Here is a 26,585-nt window from a genome sequence, read left to right on the forward strand (position 1 = left end):
AGTAGTCGGCACTAAAGCCGAAAGCACCGCCATGTGGCAGCTTATCGAAGCGACACCAATAGCTCAAGTACCACGCCAACCTCCGCCATGTCGTCAGGGAAATACTGTTGGACAGTTTGAAGTTGGTTTAAGGGATCGATACCGAGCTGAAAGTACTGGTTGTCTTACTAAAACTGCTAGAGCGGAGCTAATGTCGACAAAACAGCGGCATTGCTGCGGTTGTGGCGAACATTTTAGCTCAAACTGAAATGAAAATGCACTCGAATACCTCGTTTTATCTACTGCCTCCCATAGCTAAAAAAAAACATTAAAAACACTACATGCAAATGGTCTCTTTCATTCGCGAAACAGACAGGGTCCGAAGGTACTTAAACATGTATGGAACGTTGTTGAGATTACCGAAGAAACCTTTCATAAATTCAAATGCATTTTTATTGCATAAAATCACCATCCGTTGTTTTAATGTTCGTCAGAACAAAGAGATGACCTGTACTGCTACTAGCAAATTTTCCCAACCATTTTATTTTCGCGATTTCGCAAATATCATCGATTCTAAAAAAATGCGATTTTTATATTTTTGTGAATTGCGACTTTGCTTGAAAACTAAATGTTGACGATTTTTATTTTTACGGATCTTGTGATGGTTCGCGAGTTATCCGCGAAAAAAAGACCCCCGCGAAAATGTTGGCCGCTTACAGTATTTTGCCATACGTCACCTTGTCGGAGATTCGTGAAGCTGTATTTACAGTTAAATTTACAATTTAAATACAATGCATTTTTCCCTCTGGCGATACATTTTTCGTATCAAATGAAAACTTGAAGATTTGATTCCAAAACTCATTAAAAACTCGCTTTGCGAGAAGCGTCATGATTCCAATCTCCCGGCGATGACTTTTGCTGCAAAAAGTCTGTTAGTGCCATTTTATTTTGAATTGCAAATCAAGGCACATGCCACGTAACGCTGAGAAGCCTCTTAGATTTGATTCTAAAAACTGCACGGAATGATGAAAGATATCTTTAAAAAAAACAACTGATTGTAAAAAAATATGAGTTGTACTTCTGGCGTATATTCTCTTGTTACTTCTGACGTGGTTCCTTTTATCTGGGTCAAGGCAGCTTAAAGACCACACCAAGTTAGAAACAAGTGTAGATTATTGTCTCATCTTCAATTTTCGTCACTGGCAGGTGCTGCCATCTGAGCTAAGGAATTAGAACTAGGCATTTGCCTAAAATTAAAAATCACGCCCGTTTTTAGGGCGGGGGACGATTTACAGCTGGAACCCCTGAACCAGCTCCCGCAGATCCGTCATCCATCAAGTCAAAGAAAGCATGACCCTGGTTTAATCTGCGAGTTATCTTACTAACATACGAATTCCACTGGCATTTCTCCCGTGGGTACGTCGTCTGTGCGTATGATGTAGTACGAGTGATTCACGGTAGGGGAGCTAGGGAGGGCTCAGTACACAACCTGCTATAGGGTCCGTGTACATTTTGTATACATACATTTTCGTGATTTAAAAAAGGTTCAATGCTTGGCTTTTCATCAAACTTAGCAGAAGTGTAGTCCTGTATCTTGTCAATGTCATAAGTGAATTTGAGTTCCAATGATTCGAAATTGTTTTATCATTTTGATTAGCGTTTTCATGAGACTTGTCAGAATATGACACAATACGCGGCCGCGTTTACTGCCTGTGAGAGAATATCCTTCCGACCCCGTAAAATCTAAAAAGAGTTCCTATTTCAAAATCGACCTGAAGTATGTTATCTGACATTATTCAAGATAAAAAAGCCCGAAAGGATGTTTGCAAACCAAATAACTAGCATTCCAGGCGGCATGACTGGGCTTTTTAACTGCATGACTGGTCTATAAATATTTCCTCAGTCTCTGACAAGTATTCAGCCGCAGAAAAGTCCGAGAAATCAGAGGAAATGTCAAAAGATTCGCAGCTCGATTGCACAGAAACTTCGCTGTCCGCCATGTTTAAAATCAGCTGTTGACCTTCTGTGACGTCACAGGGTATCTGGGGGCAATATCAGGATTTAATGTTTTTTTCTTGCGTGGGGTTTTTCAAAATCGTGTTTTGTGATAAATTGGCTGGGGGAAATTATATGAATTTGTTCATGTTGTTTATTTATAAGGTACTAAGTTAAATTGGCAAGATATAAAGAGGGTCCGGATTATTCCTTTAACATCATTTCCATGCCCCACTGAACAGATTATATTTATCTCAGCCGTATTCTGGTAGCCTCGCTACACCAAACCACAAGTGTTCTTTGGCTACACTTGAAGAAATTGGATATTAGGAATTGCGTGAGAGAGAAAACTCTTCAAAATGCTACAAAAATATCATATCAGCGCTATCGGCAAATTCAGTCATAAGATCCGTCGATGATGAAATTCCGCTGCCATTTTATATCAAAATGCATATTTAAGGGCCATTGCTGCTCTAGGAAGCACTCATTGTTGACTGATCCTTTTGGGAAAATTCCCCGCATTTGAATTAACCAATAAGAACGGAAGCTAAACATTTTGTATCGGCGAGTTGTTGAGACTTTTTAGCCACTAAAATACAAGGGAAAGGACATCACATGATCTTTTTTTACAATACAAGGGAAAGGACAATACAAGGGAAAGGACAATACAAGGGAAAGGACAATACAAGGGAAAGGACAATACAAGGAAAAGGACAATACAAGGGAAAGGACAATACAAGGGAAAGGACAATACAAGGGAAAGGACAATACAAGGGAAAGGACAATACAAGGGAAAGGACAATACAAGGGAAAGGACAATACAAGGGAAAGGACAATGCAAGGGAAAGGACAATACAAGGGAAAGGACAATACAAGGGAAAGGACAATACAAGGGAAAGGACAATACAAGGGAAAGAACAATACAAGGGAAAGGACAATACAAGGGAAAGGACAATACAAGGGAAAGGACAATACAAGGGAAAAGGACAATACAAGGGAAAGGACAATACAAGGGAAAGGACAATACAAGGGAAAGGACAATACAAGGGAAAGGACATCACATGATCTTTTTTTCAGCATGAACATTTTTTTTTCAGGAAATATCTCGATCGATGGACTTAATATCTCGAGTGATCGAAATAAATAAAATAATGTGATGTCCTTACATAGAACGCCAATTCCTACTTATAGGCTGAGTCTGTTCATTCAAAAACTTGAAATATGCAATTTATGTGAAATTGAAGATTTTCCAGTCATGAAAATACGAATTGAACATACGTTCAAAAATGCTACATCGATATACAAAGGCGTCTAAAACACCGAGCGGTAATCGTTCAAGAATCCATCGCCATGTTTCATCTTTGCTCAGTTTTACGCCTCGTGAAATACAAATCCTTGTTGAAATTAAGCTGAAATCGACGCGCCTTAGGGGGATGTACGAGGATCAACAAGAGGAAGTCAACTGGAAAAGGAAATTCTGTTTGTGTTTCATTTCCTGTACTGCGCGTGAGATGAGAGTAAATTTAAGAGGTTTTTTAACAGCATTTTAATGGGTATTTTTGATTCTCGATTCTACATTTATTTCACATCTGCTATCGCTCACAGGTTCTCAAATTTCAATCAAGATACACGAACGACTACCTTTCCAGAATGCAAAACGCCCCGAAAACGAGCGATTTAAATCACAGCGACCTGCGATCATGATTGCGTGCGATAAAAATCGCTCGTTTGCGTTTGTCATCGCAGATGTCTGCGACAAGATTCAGTTATCGGTGCCACCAATATCAAACCACGCTACGACCAGTTTTACCCAGATTGATGCGAGAGACTTTTATCGGACATAGCAGCGATCATAATGGTATGTCGCAGTGGCGATACCATTCGCAGCCTCATCACGAAATCTCCAAATCCAAGCGAGTTTTCCTTCATTTTATACCGCAGATAATGTATCAAAGAACCTTCTAAATTACTATCTTTGCTCAATTTCACGCTTCGTGAAATGTTTATTCCGTATCGAAGCTAAATTGGAAGACGACCCGCCTGAGGGTTCGGTGTCTACGTTAGCGTTATTGCCTCGTTCAAGTGATCCCGCCTGAGAAATCCAGCAAATCATACTGAAATTGTAGAGGACGAATGCCATTTTCTGCTTCAGTGGTGATGACATTTCAATGGGTATAGGTGTACGCGTTGACGTGTTTAATCACGATGAAGGCATCTTACAAATATTTTCGAATAATCTTTGATAGAGCCTTTTTTATAACCGTTCACAGTTAATAGAAGGATAGAACTAGATGAAAAATGCTTATTATGGCTAATCATGCCAACATTAACCCCACGAAACCGGTTTCGTGGGGGTTGATGGGTCTTAATCTGCAAGGGAAAATAAACAAAACGCGGCTGATAATCCTCCTTTCTCGCCTCAACCATTGAGACCTTCTGATCATCTTACAAAAATACAAATGTCCGCCATCATTCCAGAAACATATTGATAATGACGTCATACGTCACGTGATCAAGTCCTGCGGTAAATGAAGGTAATTTAGGATAAAAGAAATGTCAGAAGAGAGTAATTGTATCATTATTGGCAATTCATGAACAAAAATAGTTCCGGCAGATACAAAGGATATTTGCCCGAGGCATATGGATTGAACCATTTGTTGTATTCTCCAACACAAGAGACGGGATGCCATTTACGCGACCCGCGTCGATACCCGGTCGGCCCTGATGGAGAACAGCCCCGAAGCTTTCTGGTTTGGTCGTGGCCGGGTGGCGAGGTTTGGGGGATGTTGGTGGGGGTAGGGGTCGACTCCTCATTTGCCCTCTGTCAGTCAAAAAAGTGGCAAAAATCTTCATAAAAAACACGTTTTTACGTGACCCTTGGTAGAAATTTGTCAGCTTGTTATAAAATTCTGCTTGAAAATTTAAAAATTCAGCTGTAATGAAGCTCATTTCCTTTCGTTTCGGTTTCGTTGGATCTTCTTTTTATAATACGCCGTTATTGCGTCAGCTTTTCGTATCTTTTTTTCGTTTGGTTATTTTCAATTAGTAATTTTGTGGTGAAATGAAAGCTTTGATCAGTGTTATCGATTAATCTCGTTTTTAACGAAAAATATTTTACTCGTATTGTGAATGCGGGGCTGGTGCTGGTCCAATACCTTGTCGTGGTGCATCACCTTGAGGGTTTTGTGACCCTAAATGCAGTACTGGAAGATCCAAACATACCAGAATGGTCTCAGCTGGTGAGAAGACCAAATTTGACCACAGGCCGAAGATGGAGAACCTCAGGCCTTACCATACACCTTTCCAGAAATGGGGCGCTGAGTGTCCGAAATAGTGATGTCATAAGGGGAAACTAGGCCTTATGGTGGAGGGACAAAGGAGATAGTCATGGTTGACCAACACACCTGAATGCCTTCGATGACGTACAAGGGGAAAAAAGTTAGTTCCAATGCAAGCCACCAATTTCGGGAAGCATGTATAGGGCACCCAACTCGACGTCTTTGCCAACTTGGGCCTACGATTTGTAAGATCTTAATGAATGCAGAGAATGCATTTCCAACAACGCCTTCATGGCATAGTGCGTAAACAGTAAGGATCAAGCGTCGAGGGTGCCGAGTTCGAACCCGCTCGAGGAATATTTTTCATTTTTTCTCCACACGAGAGCGTCTTTGACCGTGAAAACATTTTGTAAAGATGGTTTGTTTTCCCGACCCTAGGTGGTGCAGGCGAATCTGGTAAAGGGCCTATTCTGAAATGAATACCGTTGAGGCTTTTTTTAGTTCCCGGTACGACATGCGGAAATACAAGTTTTGACGTACTGAAAAGCAATTTAGTGAATCGATTCTCTTCTTGCATGTTGGGTTGGTATGAATCTCCCGCGGAGTAATTAAAATTGTCGGCGGTAATGAAACTCATTTCCTTTCGTTCCGCTTTTGTTTGATCCACTTTTTATACGATGCGATTATTGCGCAATGCTAATATTGATCCCCGGGCGCTGTGGAACTCTTCTAATCTGTCGGTGATTATAGCGCATGCAGAGAAAGTAGGCCTGTCAAGTGAACCCAAGGCGTGCTGTCCAATCTCCTAGGCTCGTCATTGGTAACGGTTGCTTAGTGATATAGTACCGTTTACTAGCGTACTTTTGCTACGGAGAAAATCCTCTCTTTGGGAGATTGCGTGCTATCTTCAATTCAACAGCCGTCGATTCGCATGATAATTGCAGCTATCATCTAATTCTCAGTCATCGCTCCGGATATCAGAGGCTGCCAATCAAAATCAATCAGCGACTTTGCCTTCAATCTTGCATGCGAGATGGTCTTTTATCTTCAAGCTCAGAACATTCAGATTTGATATAAAGGTTGTTTCTTTCATCTAACTCCCCTTATTGTGCATTTCATGGCATTTTCAGATAATGACGTTTAATGGTATTTTCAAACTTGATGCGATTAACGTCTTCAGCACATTTGCCACGGTGTACATGTACAGTACGCTTATATAGCAAGCCGGTCTAAGCCTAACAACCTCCACGGAAGCTGTTTCACGGGGGTTGATGTTATCGAGATTTGCGCTAGTAGAACAATGGGAATATTGGCCTCCATGCAAGTAGGTTTTACTTGAAGACTGTAGACCGCCTGGACTCCCTGCAAATGCAGTGATGGGGCCCATCTCGCGGCTGAGCCGTTGTAATTCCCCGGCCTATACCCGTCACGGCCACCTGACACTGTAATCGTCTTTCCCGCGGGAAAGATGATAATAGCCTAAGTTGTCATCGAGAGATGCTCGCGTGGGATTTCAGCATATACCTCTGGTGTCAGTTTGAGTGGTTTCGTATGATAGAGTCGTACTTTCTTCATCAGATAATTTTTTGCCTTGTAAAATGACACCGCGCTATCTGCATTCGATTGGTTCAGAATTTGACTGGTGAACTAAAACGAACCTACAAGAGAGACGAAACAAAAGTCCTGACTCTTCAGTCATTGCTGCTGGCATCCTCCTTGCGCAGGACCGGAACTCCATCTGTTGATGACTTCATTCCACACCGCTTGAAGTGACCGTCATTGCCTCCGAATGGCTTCGACGAGGACAGTATAGTAAGCAACCTTTAGGGCCTATGATCACGCGAAAGTTTGTGACATGGTGAAAATGATGCAGAAAATGTTTGTTGAAACTGTTTTTTCTTTCATGATTTGGGTAATCATGTAACTTAACTGAGTACTAATCTGCGGTTGTGACTGTTTTCAGTCCGATGAATTACACGACGCGATCGCAATGAATAATGTACTGTGACGTACACATCATGAACACTAATATTGGCAGAGAGAATATGCTTGAAACCATGTCTGCGCTGGAGAATGTGCTGCTGTAAACACACTTCATTCACAGCCCTTTTGAAATGTCATCACCACTGAGGCAGAAAATGGAACTCATCTTCTACCATTTCAGTTTAATTTCCTGTTTTCCTCAGGCGAGATTCGAATGACGATGCAATCTCCAAACTGTGACATATTTCCCGTGGGCGGACAGTATTCCAATTTAATTTCAAGACAGAGCGCATCTTTGTTGAGGCGTAGAATTGAGGAAAGATAACGAAATGGAGGCTGATTCGTTGCTGACTGGTGTGGACGTGAAGCCGTTGAGTGTTCATCGCAGTTGAGGATACCCGCCCCATTTTGGCTGGAACTTGAAACCCTAATGCAATTAAAACTCTTTCAAAACGAACTGAAGACCAATTTCAAGGGTGGAAGTCTGTTCTTTGCTTTCCAGAAAACAGTCTCCCACTAGGGGGATCCATCCCTGCTCTAACTGGACGCCATTTGCCCCCAACTTGGCCTGGGCTATGCTATATCATGTTTATGCAACTTTTAGGCCATCAAATCAGCCAAAAGTTCGTGACATGTTAGAAATAGAATACATTCAGAGATCTTTATTGACACTATTTTATTTCAAACGTCATACGTTTTTGTCATTCCAGCATCGAGGTGAGTACCAATCTGGGGTCGAGGCAATTTCAGTCCGCAATCGCGTTGTATAGAGTACAGTGACGTCACAAGATGGCAGGTTATACTGGTAAAGAGAATATACTTGAACATTGTGCCATTTGGAAAGTGCAGGAGGTACTAAGCCGACCAATAGAACATCCTCTGACTAGAGACGCCCTCGGAATCCAATATCGATTTCCCTGGAGTCACTGGAGCCAGGAAGCCTATCTCCTATGTCAGTTCCTCGCTATTGTCTGAGATAATATCAACGCGGCCCAGGCAATATAATACCATTAGACTAATACACCATCGGTGACAAGGAGAATAAAACACAACAGCAAAGATAAACTCAGATTGACAATTCGGTGGGACTACAGTGTGTATCAGAAAAAAGTGCGTCGAGTCCTGAAACTTAGATGACATTTCGATGGTATTATACAGTGCGATATAATAGAGTAGAACCTCACTATTAAGGACACCCACGGGACTGACAAGTGCTGTCTTTAATAGTGAGGTGTCCTGATTAGATAGGTCGAATTGAATGGAAACGACTAATTTGGGACCAAAACTAGTGTCCTTAATAGAGAGGTTGTCCTTAATAGAGAGGTGTCCGCTAACAGAGGTTCCACTGTACCATGAGACTAATACAACATCGGTGACAAGGAGAATAAAACACAACAGCAAAGATAAACTTAGATAACATTTCGGTGGGACTACAGTGTGTATCAGAAAAAAATGCGTCAAGTCCTGAAACTTCGATTGACCTTTCGATGGTATTATACAGTGCGTATCAGAAAAATATGCGGATATGAGCAAGGACTAAGAGGATGTAATACCATCAGGTTAATACAGCACAACATCAGCGACAAGGAGAAATAGTACAACACCAGATATCAAGTTTGGTTTACATTTCGGTGGGACTACAGTGTGTCACAGAAAAACTGCTTAAGGCATCAAGGGGTTACTTGTAGCCTCGTAACACACTTGTCACAGATATATATCAATATAGGACAGTGTGATATGATAACATGAGAAATGTAAGAAAGGGATTGACCTTTTGATGGGAATACAGTGTGTATCAGAAAAAAACGCGCCCGCAACATTGCTGTAACTTGGCCAAATGGGACTCGCCACATGTGCGCGACCCACTACGAAAGGTTTTCACCAAGTTTCCTGTCGCGACTTCTAACAGCTCTATGCAAAGGCTTTGGGACGTGTACTGTTTTATAAAAACGAATGTCAATTGCCTTTTTTATGTGTTTATACAGTGTGTATCAGAATATATTCACTGCGCCTGCCAAGTTTCTGTGAACTGACCAAAAGGGACTTTATTTGTCTACGGCTTATAATCATATGTATCTTAATCAACATTTAATCAAACTATAGTTTGTGACTTTTGTCCAGGAGGACTATATTTACTCCCACACCGGCTAAGGCATCAATTTCCAAGGATCATTTATTTGTCAGCAGCGACAACCTGCCCACACAGACCCCGTGATTATTAATACAGCCTCTCATTAGATAAATAACATTGTGTGCATTTGGCTGAGTTACCATGGCAACGTAATATGGCCAAATGGACAGACGTGAGGCTTGACCATAAGAATTATGGGTAATCAGGCTTTCCGGTTAATATCCTGTCCGCCTTTTTGCGCAGCGAAAGGTCATATTTAACCCTTTCAAAAAAAGCATCGCGCGATCCAAGAAATGACTGATGGGCAAAATCAAAATCAAAGCTCTTGCTTGTGACAACTTTTTAGGGGGAAGGTAAATCAGCTCTTTTGATTTTGAATTAGGTGATCACAGCAAATACCGTGATAAAAAATGTCCCACAATACTATTTGCACGTAAACCGGATGTAATGTCTTTAATCATGAGAAGTCCAATGCCAATAGAAGTTATTGTCATTAACCATTTGCCGCCTCGGTGGCCTGCCTGATCTTCTTCCCTCAATCATGCCTTCTAGGACTAAAGTAATTTCTCCAGCTAACAGCGATTGATAGGATTTTCTGGTGACTATAATGTCAATATTTTCTTCCCCAACTTTTCGTTATCTTGGATTCGATACCAACATTATGACGCAGCTCATCCCAGAATGATATGTTTTACATTTCCCGCGTAACAAGCCACGGCATTATCACGTCCCACAAGGAGCAATAGGTAAATCGTATACCCATCCGAAAAACCGCTCCCAGAAAACTAAACCGTATTTATTTCCCAAGGGTTTCATAGACTAGCGAGAAAAAACGCCAACGAGAAGATGATATGATGTGGCTATTCTTTCGACACCACGTACTTGGTCCAGTCCAGTCGATGCACTGTACTCATCCAGAAAACCGCTCCCAGAATAACATAACACAATAGTTCCCCAGGGATTTGGGATGTGAATAAAACGTAATGAAAATGAGAATGCTAGTCCGGCAGATTTTCTCTAGGTTCGGCGGCGCCAGATGCCGGCGCTAGTTTTCACCATCGGCGAGTCATGATCAGCACCATGACATGTTCTCCAACTTTAGCACTGGCAGGGCACACACTTGTAAAAACTGCTAAATGCATTAACCAGATAATTTGGCGACATTCATGATCAGCAGCTCTGAACCTTTTCCCAGACGTTCCGATGAAAATCACGACCAGCGATTCAACATTTTGGCCTACTTTTTACATATTTTTTCGGGCGGTGACCATGAATCTTCTCATTACCTGTTTAAAAGTCCGGCGCAGATCAGTAGGCTAGATTCGACCTTTAAAAGCTTGCATAATCATGATGATAGGCAGGATGCGCCAACTTACAAAGAACGAAGTAGGAATGACAGATAAATGCTAAAGTTGGTCAGACTCTACCAGTTCTGTTAGTTTTACTCTGCTGGTTATCTACTACACTTACTCTGCTTCCAACAGTGCCACTGGTTGTCGAGCTCCAGTCATTTTGACTCGACCAGTGGGTTATATGCTAAAGTTGGTTTGAATCAGTTATGTTGGTTTGAATATGCCAGCTGGTTATCTACCACACTTACTTTCAAGTTGTTCATAATATTTTGAAGCATTTAAAAATGACCCTGAAGCCACTATGGATATTCCAGCTGGCAGAGGGAAAATTACAAGTAATTTCAAATTGATTGAATATCAAAAAAAAGTTATGTACAACTTCCTGACAGTAACACAAATATATCCTGCAAATTTCAGCTCAAAATCCCAAGTCATTCATGATATTTTGATGTATTTCCAAACCTGAAGACCCGAAGCCATTATGGATATTCCAGCTGGCAGAGGGAAAATTACAAGTAATTTCAAATTGATTGAATCTCAACAAAATTTTGTGTACAACATCCTGACAGTAACACAAATATATCCTGCAAATTTCAGCTCAAAATCCCAAGTCGTTCATGATATTTTGATGTATTTCCAAACCTGAAGACCCTTAAGTCACTATGGATATTCCAGCTGGCAGAGGGAAAATTACAAGTAATTTCAAATTGATTGAATCTCAACAAAATTTTGTGTACAACATCCTGACAGTAACACAAATATATCCTGCAAATTTCAGCTCAAAATCCCAAGTCGTTCATGATATTTTGATGTATTTCCAAACCTGAAGACCCTTAAGTCACTGTGGATATTCCAGCTGGCAGAGGGAAAATTACAAGTAATTTCAAATTGATTGAATCCCAACAAAATTTTGAGTACAACTTGCGAAATTTGCAGGATATATTTGTGCTACTGCCAGGAAGTTTTACACACATTTTTTTTGATATTCAATCAATTTGAAATTACTTGTAAATTTCCCTCTGCCAGCTGGAATATCCATAGTGACTTTAGGGTCTTCAGGTTTGAAAATACATCAAAATATCATGAACGACTTGGGATTTTGAGCTGAAATTTGCAGGATATATTTGTGTTACTGTCAGGATGTTGTACACAAAATTTTGTTGAGATTCAATCAATTTGAAATTACTCGTAATTTTCCCTCTGCCAGCTGGAATATCCATAGTGACTGAAGGGTCTTCCGGTTTGGAAATACATCAAAATATCATGAAGGACTTATGATTTTGAGCTAAAATTTGCAGGATATACTTGTGTTACTATCAGAAAGTTACACACAAAATGTTGTTGAGATTCAATCAATATGAAATTACTTGTAATTTTCCCTCTGCCAGCTGGAATATCCATAGTGGCTTCAGGGTCTTCAGGTTTGGAAATACATCTAAATATCATGAACGGCTTGGGATTCTGATCTGAAATTTGCAGGATAAATTTGTGTTACTGTCAGGAAGTTGTACACAAAATTTTGTTGAGGTTCAATCAATTTGAAATTTTCCCTCTGCCAGCTGGAATATCCATAGTGGCTTCAGGGTCTTCAGGTTTGGAAATACATCAAAATATCATGAACGACTCATGATTTTGAGCTGAAATTTGCAGGATATATTTGTGTTACTGTCAGGAAGTTGTACACAAAATTTTGTTGAGATTCAATCAATTTGAAATTACTTGTAATTTTCCCTCTGCCAGCTGGTGGAATATCCACAGTGGCTTCAGGGTCTTCAGGTTTGGAAATACATCAAAATATCATGAACGACTTGGGATTTTGAGCTGAAATTTTCAGGATAATACACCTGGGATTTCCCTGCGGCCATGATGTCAAATTACAAAACGTTGAAAATGATAGTTCATCTTTACAATGATAACCTTCTCATGGTGTACATGTTCAGCGCTGTAACCTTGTATTTTGAACGCCCCGTAGATATTTCATAGTAGCTCGATCTCCCCGTCAATATCTCCCAATAATTTCCATCCCCATCAAGGAAATGCCTCTCTAATTTAAACGCGAGTTCAGATTCCATGGGATTGCCTCGATATGGAACCGCTTTTAAAGTACCATTCATGATTATGACGTCATATATGTAAATTTTTGAAGGAAAACACCCAAGGACTGCTATTATTACGGTTTGATTCACGACGTAGAAATTGGTCTGTCGTTTGATATGGAGTTTTAATGGAATATTTGTGGTGAATATTGGGTCGACAGGACTGGTGGAAATCCGGATTATCTTATACAACCTAGTCATTACATGTCTCCTTCTAAATCCATACGATACTGACATGGCGAATATTCCATCCTGCGCGAACACCAGATGGCGCGTCGTCATTCTATAGAGTTTTACAGAACACTTAAAAATTAACGTCCCTCCCCTCAATTGGATGTCGCCATTTTCATCTTTGTCATAACGCCGAAAGAAATAATGCGCGTAGGGATATCTTTTCCGAAGGTCGAATATTTTGCAGTTCGTGACGGCCGAATTTCTAAGAATGAACGCTCGAATAGGTGAGTTCGGCAAACATTTTGTTTTACCTAAATTCGCCCATTCGACTCTTCCCGTAGTGTGACCCTTTCTGATATCGAACACAACCGTCCGCCGCTTCCCGTCAGTTCTGTTCTGTCCCGAGATTACCACCCCGTGTTTGGTAAGGCCGCTAGTAGAGCATGCCCGCAAACGATCAAATACTTTCGGGGCATCTTTTAGCACAAATCTACGCTTCCTTTCATCCATCTCGAATGTTTTGAACACACAACTTGCTTCTGAACAACTTTCCGTGACGAATGCCTTCAGGTCGTGGTGATAATACGTATATTTATGCATTGTTAATTCGATCACATCCGAGGAAAATGTGGTTCTAAAAGTCCAGAATAACTCAGCCGGGAACTACATTGTACATCAAATGAAATTTAAGTTTAACATCGTGCAAACAAGCGACTTTCGTCACTGCGACCAGCGATTATAATCGCTACTATAAGCGACAAAAAAGCATTCGTCTGCGGGTATTGCTAGGTTGCTGCCAGCGAGTCTTGTCAGGCATCTGCGCAGACCACCGTAAACGAGAGATTTTTGTCACATATACATGTACTCTCATGATCGCCGGTGTGGCGGGGATAGTAGTCCTAGGGCTGATAGTCCGTGTAACAATAGCCCGCATTGCTAAATGTTTTGGTTAGGGTTAGCGGTACAATAGATCATGCTGCTTAATTGGTCAAATACAATGCTACCGGACTATGACTCCAGGGGGACTATATCCGCTGTCACACCGGTTACAGTGATGTAAATTACATATATTTTCGTTTGCGCCTTCGTCGTTCTTGCGTAACTAATGATGGGCCAAGATATCGCACCCTCCATCAGCACTAACCTTTTTACGCATGTAATTTCCTATTTGGAGTCGGTTCGGTCCTTTTTTGCATGTTTTTACATGCTGTACAGTCACGTGCAGATCGCAAATGCGCCCCCTATGAGCAAAATAGAACACCTCTCGATACTGTATTGTGTTGAGCGAACACTCGCATGCAGACCTGACCATGTATCGATGAAGCACTTGTGGACTTATCAAATTCGTGTTTTGAACATTTTGAAATAATATTGTTGTTGTGTCCTCCCCAGCTCGTTCTTTGTTTGAAACTTCAACAATCCTATCGAGAGACATAATGCAAATTGTGATTAGGCCAAATAAAATCATGACAATTGTTTTTATGTCATGAAGGGGGAGCTTGGATGTTGAATTAACCCGCTTGGGGTGTTACGCTTCATCCTCGCGCATGACCGGAACTCTTTTTCTCGATGTCGTCGTTGCGTCGCCTCTGACTTTATGCTGCTGTGAGTACGTCACATATACTAGCAGTGGGTGACCGATCACACACGTCGCAGGTTTTGTGTTGCGAGTTTGTCGATCCCTCGACTTGGAACATTCGTCGACGCAAGCGCAGTTGTGTCATTCTCTGGCTCGGGTTGATCATAGTCGAACAACATAATGATGATAATTTGCAGCAGAGTTCGTCAGAATGTATGCGATATCCATTCCACGTCACGCGTGGCGATCTGAAAGTTGCAAGAAAACAAGGGTCGATTTTGTATTCAGGGCTGGCACCTCCCGTTTATGTGCCGATCACTTCGATCCGGAACTAATATCGAACCTGGGGTAGGCCTACATACGCTTTTGGTAGGTACCAACGCAGAGGTAGCCTACACAAGATGGCATTTGGTGGACCACGCCCGGCCAAATCTCGTTTTTTTCTACATTGAGTCACCCCTGTAGAAATGTAGAGTAAAGCATGAATAGACACACGCGCAGTGTAAATGTACACACGAATGCATACAAACCTGCACAATTATCATCAAAGGTATTGAATCTATACACCTTTCCAGAAATGGGACGCTGAGTGTCCGAAATAGTGATGTCATAAGGGGAAACTAGGCCTTATGATGGTGGGACAAAGGAGATAGTCATGGTTAACCAACACACTTGAATGCCTTTAATGACGGACAAGGGGGAAAAAGTTAGTTCCAATGAAAGCCACCAATTTCGGGAAGCATGTATGTACACAATCATGTCAATGAAATTCCTAGATCCGCCACATCAGGAGATGTTGGTCTGAATAAATTGGAAATTAGACGTGAATGTTCATGCGCTTTTATTTATTGTCTGATCAGCATATTTTACGAACAATCGATAATGTTTGGCATTGATTTTAACAACTCAATGATTGCAAATTGTGCTTCTTTCAGTGGGTTTGGACATGCTGGAGTCTGCCTTAAAGGAATAGGCGGCTTTTTATTGCAGTATGTTTGTTCTTCCTCTGGTTCATCAGTAAATCCTTTAAAGCTAGAAGTAGTTTCAACCACGAGTGTTTTTAACGTATGTTCATAGACTTTTACAAATCTAAGCAAGTTTCTTCTTTTAATGTACAGAACACATGCACTTGGGAAAGCTTGAATCGCTGTGCTTCGTGTCGTCCAACAGTGATACTATGATGTGATTTACAACTTTGCGGAAATACGTCCGTTTTTAAGTGTTGATCACAAATGTAAAGACCAAGTTTTCCATTTTTGATTAGATTTATTATAAAATCGCTGAATGTAAACCACCGCGACCGCGAAAATGTTAATGTTGTGACGTCATCAACGAAAACGGCATCGAAGCGAGCCTTCCGGGTGGGATTATATAAACCATCAATTTCAAGAAATATGCATTTCGATTCGAAAACCTTACCGATTTATGAGAAAGTGAAGTAGTCATTTGTCAAAAACAGCTAAAACATTATATGGTGAAATTTGACACGAGTTACCCTTTAACTTATTTTGCTTCATCAACGCTTTTGTTTTCTTTCAAGGGCAGTCAATTAAAAACATTAGCCTATTTACTGTCCCTACTCTGCATGTTGTATTTTTGTAAATGGGCCAAATTCATTTAGCGTTTAGCTCAAAACAGCGTTTAACTACTGAATAGACAAGTTCAGGTCCTTCATGTAAATCTTCACGGAACATGAATAGGCCCTGAAACTGATTAGAGAGAAGTTAACTACTGAATAGACAGATTCAGGTCCTTCATGTAAATCTTCACAGAATATGAATAGGCCCTGAAACTGATAAGAGAGAAGTTAACTACTGAATAGACAGATTCTGGTCCTTCATGTAAATCTTCACAGAATATGAATAGGCCCTGAAACTGATTGGAGAGAAGTTAACTACTGAATAGACAGATTCTGGTCCTTCATGTAAATCTTCACAGAATATGAATAGGCCCTGAAACTGATTAGAGAGAAGTTAACTACTGAATAGACAGATTCTGGTCCTTCATGTAAATCTTCACAGAATATGAATAGGCCCTGAAACTGATTAGAGAGAAGTTAGCTTCTGAATAGACAGATTCAGGTCCTTCATGTAAATCTTCACAGAATATGAATAGGCCCTGAAACTGATTAGAGAGAAGTTACATACGTCTAACCCTTGAGTTTGGCCCATGTTTTATGTTCATGTACATATATTGTATGGCATAGTGAATTTGAATAAAATCTTCTAAACGTGTTTGATGCTTTCCCAATTTTGTTTCAGCTCTCAAAGAGTTAAGATACTGTGGTATTGGTTACAAATTCTTAGTCTAGGAATTCTTGCTATAACTCATCCAGAAAAACGCTCCCAGAATACTATAAAACCAATTTCGTCCTCAGGGAGGATGAGCATAAAAACACACCAGACGCGGAATTAGTCCGGCAGTTCTTCGCTTGGTTTCCTCTATGGTACCATACTGGCACCAGTCCAGTCTGTCTCCGAGACTTCACCAGTTGAATTGTCTTCGGAAATAAGATGATAGGAATCGAACACCTTGCTAACTCTAGCCTCGATCTCTAGGCGCAGATTCGAATCATCATACGGAGTGGCCCGCCTCGAACGCCTGGAATCAATGTTTAGTTCCTAGAGTATTGTTTCGGTTCATCAGCGGTCGGCGTCCATCAATCTCGTTAACGTTTAAATTGCCCTAGAAACGAAGTGATTCTAGTCAGATGTCATCAGATTAAAAAAAATTCCACACACTTATTAAAAATAAAGGTTTTGAGCTTTGTGAAACCTTTCAAGCTTTACAAAGGCTCATAAACCTATATTTCTAATAGCGCAATAGCAGTTTTTCAAATATCTGAATTTCAAAAAAATTATTTTCGCGATTTTTATTTTCGCCAACCGAGATTATTCGCAAAATCCGCGAAAATAACTAACCGCCAAAATGATGCTGTTTACATCACATTCTTGGATACTTCCCAAGTGTACATGATGGCTGATTCGAGTCGCGTATCTTTTGGATCGTTCCGTGAAGCATTCATTTCTCGATCTTGGCAGTAGATTCTACACCAGACGATGATACACGGGGCGATTACATTAGTGCGCTTGGCGAATATTTCCGATTGAAATCGGACTATTTTACTTACCTCTTGACGGGGCAAGGAGGGAGCAGGGGGTATAGTGCTGAAGTGAGGCGTTATGGGAATTGCTGAAGTGCATTCTGGGAAATCACTAACCGACTTCAAATATGGCCGTCTGCTCGTGTTTTTGTTAAAGAAGTATAGGTCAGGATACTATTTACGACAGCATTTCTCGAACTCTTCGGCCTACTCACAACGGAAACTGTCGGATACGAATTTGTTTCCGAGGATGATTGCTGTATTAGGAAGGTTCACGGCTCACGGCAAGGTCATTGACTGGCTCAGATGAAATATGATTGTAGATTACGGAAACCTTACTTCAAGCAGTGATCTTGAAGATGCCCCTACTGCTGTTGACTGTTGACTATGCTGTTGACTGTTGACTATGCTGTTGACTGTTAGATATCGATCGCAAGGAACATAAGTCAGTGGTACTGTTTGGGGCTTTGTGTCAGACCATGGGAAACATGCATTCAGGATTATTGCGACTTCAGCATGACTCGTTTCGATAAATCCCGTAGTGTCAAGCGTGGCCGAGAACGCTGTGGACAGTCAGGAATAGGCCAGAACGATGTTGAAAAATCTCGTGATGTCGGGCTCATAGAAGAGCAAGAAGCGAATGTTTCCACGGCGTCACCGTCGAAGAAGGGCGAGGAGGCAAATGTGCCGGCCGACAGCAGCCCCCAGCCAAGCGCAGCGCAGCCACCCCAGCCTGGCGCGCACGATTCAAGCCATATCTTCCTGACCCCGACCCGGGAATACCCCCAATGGATCTCAGAACTGCAGGGCCTAAGGACTGCGGCGGCTGCTAAGTTGAAATGTGCCGTTTTAATGGTCTTTGGATCGAAGAGGGTAGGTCTCTTGAAATGAATAAAGTGTTTATTTTCGCTTCGCTTGCTTATATCTTGTTTATTTCGTTTTCGAGTAAGTACTATCTGTCACAACAGCATCCGTCCACAAAAGAAATGAGAGAGGTTTTTTTCTGACAGCGTCCAATGCGGGTCATGTAGGTGCCAATATTTCAATCGAACTCTGCAAAAAATGAGTGAATCAATCATACCCGCCATTTTGGGAACACTAGTTTATACATGTACACTTCGTCTGTATTTGTGTGCAGGCAGATGCCTCTTCGTAATTTTGCCCTTACCGCGCATTTAAAAGAATTCAAGCCAAGGTTTATTCACTGCCTAGAGTCTATAAACAACGCCCGCTCGCCCCTTGGCCTCAATTCATATTGTTCTAACTACAGCCTTAGTCATGAAAAGGTCACCAGGACAATTCTTGACAGCACCGACCCCCTACAAAACACCTTTCCGGGTGGTCCATAGGTCCAAACCGACAAGAGCAAGTTAACACAATGGCGCATGTTTACAGCATTCTAGAGGGAGTAATGCGCCTCAGGTTGGTTCCAAATATCAGACGCGTGACCGGCGGATCAGCAGCGCCAATGCCAGATGAATCCAATTATCCAAAAAGACAATAATATTTCGAACCAGGGCCCGGTTGTTCAAATCTACTCCTCTCTAACTCTGGCGTTATCTCCCTCAGTTAAGCCATTGACTTAACGCCACGTTAAGCTAACGTCAGCGTTAGTGACAACAATTGTTTTGAACAACCCGGCAGGGTCCCGTTCAGCCTTTGCAGCCTGCCAGTGAGCCCCTTTACAAAGGATGATATTCAGACAATAAGAATAATCATAAACACTAATTTCTCTTACAAATAAGTTCTAGATAAGATAATTGCCAAAAGATAAAAGGCAATATGTATTTGACCCAGCGCTTCCATTAATATTGATACGTCTGAAAGTCCGCTATTTCTTTAGATGTGTCTTTCCCGGGGGTCACTGCTTAAACCTTCTGTCGGAATACGGTCGATGTGATGTCGCCGGCAATTAGGGATCTGGATGTTTCAGTTGGTGCCCAGTACGTGCCTCGCGTTGTAATTGATAAATCTGTTTATTTACTTCAGTCCTCACTTTCCCCTTTACCTTTCAGTTAGAAAATGATTCAGGCCAGCCGATACATGGTCTTTAAACAAATCTTGCTCGCGATCACACCTAAATTCTAAATTCCCATTTTTCTGCTGTCTTATCAAAGGGTTTTCAGGACAAATGCTCGCACCCTGGCCTAAATTCCAATTAGTCTGGTCTAATCAAAGGGTTTTCAGGACAAATGCTCGCACCCCGGCCTAAATTCCAATTAGTCTGGTCTAATCAAAGGATTATCAGGGAAACCTTGATAACATCGACCCCCATGAAACAGCAAACATGCACCTGTGGCGGCACGTTAAGAAAACGGTGGTTTAGACGCCACCAAGCCTCGTTAGCTGGTAGCGGCGCTTTGAACAACCGAGCCAAAAAGTACGTGGACAGGCGATGTACACAAATCATGAACATTGTACAGGCTATTCACAGCGACATGTTTCGACATGTTTTGCCTGGATGCTGGTCTCTCAATTACCAAACACGACCCCAGGGAACACTAGGAATGGATTTAATACGAATCAGTATTGTAATCACGCTTGTCCAAGATCAATAGACTGGAGCATTGCCAGCAGACGCTTGCGTCCGATTACTGAGCGAGAACTCGGCTGGCCCCGCGACCTGGCCCGTGAAACGAGAGCCTTGGAGAGGAGTTGTTCTTATTAGGTCGAGGAGTATCGCTCTTCGGTTCCTCGGCTTTAGACCTCTCATGTCAGTAATACAGTTGAACCTCCCTTAGCGGACACCTCTCTATAAGGGTCACTCGCTCTATTAAAAACGCTTAACTGAAAAAGATAACGCTTAAGTTATGCCGACGCCAGTATTAGCTGAAATACTTAATCTATCAATGACAAGGCCCCAAACACGTTGTTGAAAAGTATAATTAAAAAAAAATTCTTTTCCAAAATGAGATATCTTTCTCTCTCTACAAACTACAAAGCCCAAACCCGCACGAACAGTTGCTACAAATGATACACGAGTCTCATATTATACTTATTCCCCGACGTCACCTAACAAAAATCTGACAAATTTCCCCGGGGGTGAAATAATCTCGGAAAATAACATTTCACGCATTACGGTACGAAATGAATTGGCCAATAGATTCACTTTTCCGCATTCGGTGCGGGATTGATGCATTTACTGCGGGATTACACTGACGCGATGTTCCCGGTCTTTGCCAGTTTGTTAATGTTGTGTCATTTGTCAGTGTCAGTATGATCGCTCGTCTTGGCAACAGTCCAACTGGTACCACAGAATAGATATGTATTTGAGGCCGAGAAGGGGGGGAGACAATTTGTCATTTGACGCGCTTTCCTTATCACTTTAAAATTTGCTGATATTTCCTGTATGTCCAAGCTGAATGCCGATCTCCGAAGCGTTTCAATCATTTAGAGAGTAGATAGAAGTTAAAGAAATACCAGTTTAAGTTCGAGAGTTACGGCAGTATCGCCACCATACGTCATCTGCTGGAACTGAAACTGCCCGATCAAATTGAGACAGGATGTTCAGTTTCATGGATCGACGTTAGATGGCGATACCACAATTCCGAGCGTGCATTCCTTCCGCTACACATTGGCCTCTCATCACGAGTGCCGGTGTAGAAGATAGAATGCCCGGGAAACAAATTATTGTGCGCTTAAATCTCTGAGCTATTGATGGTCAGGGTCTCTATAGAACCATATTGCAGAATACAATAGGGCCGGACACTTTTTCCAGGGGCATTTGTTACTGTTACACCGGGAGCTAATGAGGTGGGACAACATTACAGTGTTTGGCGGTATATTTTTTTCAAGCAAGCTTTGTGCTTTGGTAGAATTTGATATACAAGTCCATATTGATTGGTTATAAAGGGGCCACTACGTCCATCTTGTATATGGTATCATAAATCTCTTCCCCCGTAGGCCATTAAAAGTTAAAAAGGCTGTTTCCGACTCGCATGGTAGTGGTGTTGGACTTTGACTCAGTGGATGTTATTCGATCTAGTATTTCGTGGTGCTAGTGGGCAATCTGTCTACCATCAGACGCTCTCCCCCGAGTCATGAGTGAATATGATGGTACTTAAACCAGTTAGCCCAACATTACATATCCTCCCTCATAGAAGTCTACCAAGCTAGACGCAGTCTCCGTTCCTCATCTGTTGGCCCACTGTTGGTGCGACCAAGGAGTAGGTTGAGGACGTTTGGCGACCGAGCCTTCTCCACTGCAGCGCCAAGGCTCTGGAATCAACTTCCACGCAGTGCGAGAGAATGTGCCAGCATCTCGGTCTTAAAATCGCATCTTCAATCCTATCTCTTTGGTCGCTACCACTCCTAATATGTCTCTCTTTTGTAAAGTGTCACCGATCACTCCGAGTGGATTCTGGCACTATAAATCATTTAAATATTATCATTATTATTATCATTATTACTTAGAATTCCAATGCGGCGGAAGAAGGTGAAGTAAACGGTGGGGGGGGGGGGGAGTGGATTGAATCATGTATCCAGTACATATCAAATGATTTATTGTCAAATGATATATTGTCAACATATACTTGGGTACTGCGTCGAAAGTATGAGCACTTCACCACAAACTCTCCGTCAATATCAACCATCATTATAATACACGTAATTGAATAACATCGCCCAGAAGCAGTCGCCATCTTCTCCTAATCAATAAAATAGTGCTCAAAGAGATAACCACGTGACTGTGACGTCAGCGTAATTAAATAAGCTCCGCCAAAAGTAGTTACGTTGTTTGCGGGCGAGGAGGTCAAGTAGGTCGTGAGTGGGCAGACATGCTGTTCTGACGTCATCAGCTTCTGAGATCAATGCTATATGTGTTTGTTCTTATGATTGAGCTTTAGAGAAATCAATTTTACAAAGATATTTCTTTACCTGTGTACGCTTTTGGGAATGCACTGTTGGAAATTTCAGCATCGCCAAGCTATCGCTGATACACTGTTACCATTATGTCGTACACGCGGTCTCGATCGAAGTCCCCTCGTACAAACACCGCCCACCAAAATATTCCGTCAATAACAACCGTCTGATTCTTTCGCCGGATTGAGCAGACGCAAATGTCAACGCGCATGCGCAGTCGAAACTTGTCTGCATACTCGGCAGGCGTAAACACCCTTCCGGGTTGGGTAAATAGCAATGAGCAAGGAAATTGCGAATACCTATTTTTTCTTTTGGGTAATGTTTTCCACGAGCTGCAGGCCATGTGCGTTATCGTACGACGGACACAGATGGTGTCAAACTGGTATGTCACGCAACCTGGGGCTCATGCATGGCACCTCGAGGCAGGTTTACTAAACAGCCGTATGAGCGCAAATGTGGAGTTTCGATATTTGTATATCCACGGTGGGTAAAGGTATTGGTTTACCTATGCAACGCAATAGAAACAAGGCCCTCCCATTACAGTGTTGGAGGGGTACAATCTGATAAAAATAATAAATGCGGGCCTTACGCCCCTCAAAATGGACGAATCTAATGTATGTTTCTTTGTGTCGTCATTTCCTCTTCCGGTACATGTAAGCCCGTATTTTTCTTAGGCAAACCGACATCTTTAGCCACCGTAATACCAGTAACTCATAGACTAGTCTTTTTTTATTCTTGATGATACCTGCCATGCCTGTGGTCATGTGACACCATTGCATGGCTTCATCTAGTTCTTTTCCCAAATCCTAGTCGCCGCCACCTGCATCGATTACAAATTCACTGTCACAACCGATCGAAGCTAAAGCGTCCACGTGCAATGTACACCAGTGTACTAGTACACTGTACAGCAGCCTGTAACATATGTATAGCAGCTAGCTACACTTGCTAACGTGTTAGGATGCTATGTACATGGCTTAGCATCATGTGCTAAGTGCTAATTCCGGAATTTAACATCTGATGCTTGGAATTTTCGATATTGGATTATGAAGGATTGTGTTTACTAGATACAGTGGATGCATTAGATAGCACGGCTGCGTGAGGCAATGCAAAATAAGTGACATGTTTCGATTAATTCGGACCCTGTTTTCTTGGATATGAAACGGAAACCTAGGGTTTGGTGACAGGAACCCCTCGTAAAATCGTAAGAATCATTATTTTTTATCAAGTGTATTTGTCTTAAAGCCATTTGCTTGAAACGTTTAGAAGCGAAGAGAATGCAAGTGGATCTGAATGAAGCCGTCTAACAACCTGATTGCGATTATTGACCCAGCTTTTATTGATAGCTAAGACATTGGCCATATATTATTCGAAGGTTGCTAGCGGATACATCGTCCATCATTGCAGCTTCTTAGTGAGGTTGTGCTGGGGATCAAAGGCGCTAGTCTGGCGGTGATTCGGCCTGTGATGTTTGCTTGGCGACAAGAGGGATATCGTTTATTCTGTACGTAGCTTGATTTAACAGGGGAAACCCTTGTCAGTTTTAAAGGTGGAGATTATACATGCGTGTCAAAAGGTACGGACTGCTTTCGAGCGAAAGGATCTTTCCTCAATAGTTGTAAGACAATGCATTGACACTAACACTAATTTTGATGACAGACCTTGGCCACTATCGATTGCTTTGTTAGGATGCGTTGTGGGATTGTAGCACACATCTAGGTAACACATACATGTAATAGTTAGATATACAGATAGCTATTATTCATCAATTGTTTTGAAAGCAAATTTGTTGACAACACTTATATGATTAAGGATTACAGCACTGATTGTGTAACGTACAGGAGTACTATGTTTATGGGGGATTAACGCCACGATGCATGGATTATATGATGGATTATCCTACGTTAGTTGGACTCTGTGACTCTTCTTAATCCGAGGTAGGTGTCTTTAGTCAGGACCACAGAAAAACATTGTTCTCGAATCGAAATATTTCAGTTCAAATTTTGAAGTTTATCACAACCTGCGTTAAGTTAAAGCGAACTTGATGCGAGCAATACAATGCTCTTCCCACGCCTCAGTCCGTATCAAAGCAGTCGATGCGTCATGCGTCATGCTTCATACGCGAATTTCTGAATGGAACCCTATTGCTGGCCCTATTGTCAACATGTTCATCAGGCCGAGTCGAGCTTACTGATCTGTGCTGTACTCATAAACAGAAGAGAGTGAGTTTCTGAATGGAACCCTATTACTGGCCCTATTGTCCACATGTTCATCAGGCTGAGTCTAGCTTACTGATCTGTGCTGTACTCATAAACAGAAGAGAGTGAGTTTCTGATTGGAACCCTATTGCTGGCCCTATTGTCCACATGTTCATCAGGCCGAGTCTAGCTTACTGATCTGTGCTGTACTCATAAACAGAAGAGAGTGAGTTTCTGAATGGAACCCTATAGCAGGCCCGATTGTCCACATGCTCATCAGACCGAGTCTAGCTTACTGATCTGTGCTGTACTCATAAATAGAAGAGAGTGAGTTTCTGAATGGAACCCTATAGCAGGCCCGATTGTCCACATGCTCATCACGCCGAGTCGAGCTTACTGATCTGTGCTGTACTCATAAATAGAAGAGAGTGAGTTTCTGAATGGAACCCTATAGCAGGCCCTATTGTCCACATGTTCATCAGGCCGAGTCTCGCTTACTGATCTTCGCCGGACTTATAAACAGGAAATGAGAAGGTTCATATTCACCGCCCGAGAAAATGTAAAAATTAGGCTGAAACGTTGGTGGTGAGAAATCCTTTATCTTGCCATTCTAAGGGCTTGAAATTAAGGAGATATCGCCAAGTCGAGTTAACGCTAGCGTTCGTGATAACATCTGATTAGCGCAACCAGGCCCTTGGTAGAGTTCAAAGGGTTGGCCAGCTCTTTGTAAAATGCACTTAGCTGATTACTTACACTTACCTGTGCTGCGCCTTGATGAAATGTCTTGCACTAATGCACATTGCCTCAGAGCGAAAGCGGCCCTTTTCAAATAACTGAACAGGAATACTCGGCGGCGCATCCATAAAAAATACGGTAAGCAACCTAACCACGGGAAAAAAGCAGCTTGTTCGGATAAACATTGCAGATGTAAGAAAAATATCCTCCAGCATAAATATAAGATTACGTGTACCAAGTGAATTCGTGTCAGTCTTACGTATGCGTTATTGATAGCTTGCACCACGTTAAGGGCAGGCGTAGCTGGATAGAAATCAAGCATCCACCTTACCTCGCATTTAAAATGATTCAGGCAAAGCCCCATACGCGGTCAATGGTCTTTCAAGCTGACATGCATGCATGAAAAACCTAACGGTCAAGATAGAAAACACTCACACCCGTCTGTCATGTTTTGAACACTGCCACTGGTGTAGAAGTTTAAAATGTCCTAGGATAGAATGCCCGGGAAACAAAGGATTCTATTATACGCTTCAATCTCTGAGCTATTGACGGTCAGGGTCTCTATAGAACCATATTGCAGAATACAATAGGGCCGGATACTTTTTTCAGGGGGGCATTTGTTACTGTTACACCGGTCAGTCCTCGGGTATGATAGACTACCAGCAGGCCGCAGTGGCGCTACCGTATTCACCAACAGAACACTGGATGTGGCGCACAGAAGAGTGCATATGCCACCTCATCAGGCAGTTCCTCAATACACGCATGGTTTTGATACTAGCAAAGCGGGAAATTGTTTTGCATCTTTAAAACTCGAAAAATAACTGCGTGCTCCTAAAATCATCACAGGGTGTCATGTTCATCACCTGATTATGTATCTTATGAATTGACTTTGCCAATATTGTAAAAGGGTAAATTTTAAAGGCCACTTTGAAACTGAAAATGGTACAGATGGCACAAAAGACGCCATTCTGTCAAGCTTGCACGTGAAGTCAAAAACTAAAAAATATGTTCATTTCCAACAACGGCTTCATGGCATAGTGGGTAAGACGGCAAGGATGAAGTGTCGAGGGTTCCATGTTCGAACCCGCCCGAGGAATATTTTTCATTTTTTCTTTACACGAGAGC

At 41.9% G+C, this 26,585-nt stretch overlaps 1 protein-coding gene across 4 annotated transcripts in view; it reads left to right on the plus strand.

The window, feature by feature from the left end:
* LOC135498636 (potassium voltage-gated channel subfamily H member 7-like) overlaps nt 1-26,585 on the plus strand; it is a 158,347-nt gene that overhangs the window by 54,645 nt on the left and 77,117 nt on the right. The window contains exon 1 of one of the 4 annotated variants that reach the window (XM_064789011.1): nt 23,444-24,464. The exons of the other annotated variants lie outside the window; for them this stretch is intronic. The gene's annotated coding sequence lies outside the window, so the exon portion shown is untranslated. Of the gene's footprint in view, nt 1-23,443; nt 24,465-26,585 lie in introns of those variants that run through there. 4 annotated transcript variants of the gene reach the window in all.

This window comes from Lineus longissimus, chromosome 14, assembly GCF_910592395.1.
Source record: "Lineus longissimus chromosome 14, tnLinLong1.2, whole genome shotgun sequence".
Classification (NCBI taxonomy): Eukaryota; Metazoa; Nemertea; class Pilidiophora; order Heteronemertea; family Lineidae; genus Lineus; species Lineus longissimus.